The sequence below is a fragment of the Odocoileus virginianus genome, unplaced genomic scaffold (genome assembly GCF_023699985.2).
Source record: "Odocoileus virginianus isolate 20LAN1187 ecotype Illinois unplaced genomic scaffold, Ovbor_1.2 Unplaced_Contig_2, whole genome shotgun sequence".
Classification (NCBI taxonomy): Eukaryota; Metazoa; Chordata; class Mammalia; order Artiodactyla; family Cervidae; genus Odocoileus; species Odocoileus virginianus.
In genome coordinates this window covers 3,520,134-3,523,880 of record NW_027224319.1, presented here as the reverse complement: position 1 = coordinate 3,523,880, position 3,747 = coordinate 3,520,134, and the positions used below count along the sequence as shown (strand labels likewise).

Genomic DNA, 3,747 nt, shown 5'->3' with positions numbered 1-3,747 from the left:
GCTTTCTTTATAGTCCAACTCTCACATCCATTCCTAACTACTGGAAAAACCATAGCTTTGACTAGATGGACCTTTGTCGGCAAAGTAATGTCTCTGCTTTATAATGTGCTGTCTAGGTTGGTAATAGCTTTTCTTCCAAGGAGCAAGTGTCTTTTAATTTCATGGCTGCAGTCACCGTCTACAGTGATTTTTGAAGCCCAGGACAATAAAGTCTGTCACTGCTGCCATTGTTTCCCCATTTATTTGCCATGAGGTGATGGGACCAGATGCCATAATCTTAGTTGCTTGAATGTTGAGGGTTTTTGTTGTTGTTGTTTTTAAAACAATTGTATTTTAATTATTTATCATGTAATTGTCAGTACCAGCTCTTACAGATACATATTTGCAAGCATATCATTGAAGTTTCTTTCAGATTGTCAATTCAAAAGTCAATTTAAAAAGTCAAACTCTATTTGTAGAAAATCAATCGACACATTATTGCACGTCCACATAATATTATTGTTGGACCTCTGTTCACCAGCAGTCCCAGGGTTTTCTTCATTTGTTGCAGAGTCCAGATGGTCCATCATCTGATAGCTGTTACCTTTCCAGAACTTCTTCATTTCCTTTCGTCTCCAGGCAACAAGTGAGGCAGTAATAAGTGTGCAAGGTACTAAATAGAGGAGAGCAGGTTGCCCCTTTTTCATCAGCACCAGAACAACAAATGTAAGAATCATGCCAATGGCATAGGCAATTGTGGAGGAAACATAGTATATTGAAGAACCAATGTCAACATCAAATCTTCTACAGTATGCAATCAACAGGCCTGGTACAATGATGTCTCCAAAACCCAGTATTGAAACTGGCATGAGACACACACTCATTACTGAGAAATAGGCCAGTTTTGGTACCCTGATGACTACTGGTAACTTTTCATTATTTCCAAAAGGTCCAGCTGCAAGTTCAACCATGATACTCTCACCATTCTTTGTGATGAATGGTGTTACGAAAACAAAAAATACATCATAGAGGAGAAGGCCCAGAAGTATCACACTTGACTTGAAGTTGGGTAACTTCAGTGTTTTAATTAAATTCAGACAGAAAGCAATCCCCAAGATATCCTGTAAAATCCAAGCCCACCTATCTTCATTTCGAAATACAGCCCAAACAACAACTACTGCTATGCACAGTCCAGAGAGAAAATTCTCACTTCAAAGCTCTTGCACAACAGGTAATTGTGCATCGTCCCCATTGTATCTTACGAACTAGTGCAGCAAGACAGTTGTACAGACTCATCGCTGATGCTATGCAGAAAATTGCTGTCATAACATAAACCAACCATTTGTAGAAGAAATAAAGTAAGACCATCATAATACAGCAGATGACCACAAATATTATAACTGTTAGAGGACTAAAAGTAAAATATTCTTCCTTCGTTTTCCTCACTTCTCTATCCTCAGTGTTTGTCATTGCCTTCATGTTTTCCAATTCGATGAGCCCGCTCCAGTATTGTCCTAATCCCATGGTGAGCACTACAGTTACAGAAGTAACCACCATGGTATAGTCAGCGTTAGGCTGGATGGAGAACGCATGTTCACAACAGTGTTATCTCCCAGAGTCTGCTTCGTACCTTTAAAGTCCTTATGGTTTATAAATGCAGTCAATATTTTCACATCAGGATACTCAGATTTGTTCCCTGAGGGAGGAAATGGGACACTGTTATTGGCAACCAACAAAGCTTCAGCACCTCCTGTTCGTGCAATTTTGGCTTTTTCCAGAAAACGGCAGGTTCCCCACTGTACCACAACTGCTTTGTTCTTTATTCCATCTGGAGGAATATCAGAAATGTTGCAGAGTGGTGTGGTAGTCAGATTCATCAAACTAGTGGAAGTTGCATTTTCTAGGGTACTTGGAAGAGATGTCCAGTGAGGGTTATATAGCATGCAGTAGTCCTTAGATGGTGAAGGCGTGCCATTTCCAGAGGCATGGAGGATTGCTTCATGAGCAGCTGTCGGAGCAGGAAGCCCCAGAACAGGGCGGCCACGGCGGGGGGCAGCGGCGGCTGCCGACCCATCAAACTGACGGGTAGGCGCCGGGCGGCGGGTTCCGTTGCGGCGCTGCCTCGGTGGCCGGGCAGGACAGGGTCGGACCGCGGAGCTTGACGGGGGCCGCCGCAGCTGCTGGAGCCGCTGCTACGGCGCCCGAATGTTGAGTTTTAATCCAGCTTTTTTCACTCTCCTCTTTCATTTTCATCAAGAATCTCTTCAGTTCCTCTTCACATTCTGCCATAAGGGTGGTGTCATCTGCATATCTGAGGTTACTGATATTTCTCCCAGCAATCTTGATTCCAGTTGTGCTTCATCCAGCCCAGCATTTTGCATGATGTACTCTGCATGTAAGTTAAATAAGCAGAGTGACGATAGGCAGCCTTGACGTACAGATTCTCAGGAGGCAGGTAAGGTGGCCTGGTATTCCCATCTTTTGAAGAATTTTCCACAGTTTATTGTGATTCACATAGTCAAAGGCTTTGGCGTAGTCAGTGAAGCAGAAGTAGTTGTTTTTCTGGAATTCTCTTACTTTTTCTATGATCCAATGGTTATTGGCAATTTTATTTGTGGTTCCTCTGCCTTTTCTAGATCCACCATGAATCAACATCTGGTACTGTCTCCCATTTTACAAATGTAAAATGTAAACGCAGGTTATACACTCATTTTTTTTCCAAAGTCTGTCAATAGCAAATATAATTAAATGCCTAAGTCTATTTACAGTGCTATAATATATATTATACATGCCATATAAAAACTAAATTAAACACATTCTCTGCAAGTTATAGGGAGAAAAAGGTGTTAAATAATCCCCAATTAAAGAGTCGGGCAAATCCTGAATGTAAAACATTCTGCAATTTAAACAGTCAGTTTTGTCTCTTCAGAAAGTCAATGTCATGAAATTTAAAAGTTGGGAAAACCGTCCTAAAATCAACTCTGTTCTTACCAACTGCATGCAATCTGTGACCCTAATTAGATCCTGGAGCACTGAAAATCATTTGGTACGATCTCCCTGCAGTGTTCACTTTGCATACCCTCACAGAGTCTAAAGTTACTCACTTCTGTAGAACATTTGAACTCTTGTGCTGAGCGGTGCTCAGCCACGGAGTTGTGTCCGACTCTGCGACCCTGTGGGCTGTTCAGACCTAAGTTCTATTTTCTAGTTTTTAAAAATCCCCCAAATTGAACAGTTCTCTGCAGCAAGACCTTTGTCATGGATTAAGGGCTCACCATGATGTTCTGGAGCTTCATCATGAGCCATCCTGATACACATTTCATTCATTTTTTTTAATCCTAAATAAGATTGACTGGACTAAATGAATCCGTAGTGGAAAATGCTGAGCTCCTAGTACTTTTTTTAAGTATGGGTCTGTCTCAGTTTCTTTTCTCAATCTAGAATAAGCATACACTATTTTATTGCCCTGTGTATCTTATCTGGGTATCTTCTTCTCATGTATTTTTTACCTGTTTCTGATCAATCTTCCAGAAAATTTCTGACATATCTTTGAGTTCATCACATTTCTCTCCAGCTGTGTCTAATCCACTTTTAAACCCATTCACTCGGTTTCTGATTTCAGCTATTTTTCATTTCTAAAAGTTCCATTTGGTTCTTATTTTAATAATCTGTTGTCATTTTTCATTCCTTGTTCTTTACTTTTTATTTTCTGCTTTATCAGTAATGGAGAGAGGAGTATGGAAATCTCCATCATGATATGTCCACTTC

At 40.7% G+C, this 3,747-nt stretch overlaps 1 pseudogene; it reads right to left on the bottom strand.

Moving 5' to 3' along the window:
• Positions 1-326: 326 nt before the first annotated feature.
• Positions 327-2,053, bottom strand: LOC110152315 (signal peptide peptidase-like 2A pseudogene; annotated as a pseudogene).
• Between the last annotated feature and the right edge of the window lie 1,694 nt (positions 2,054-3,747).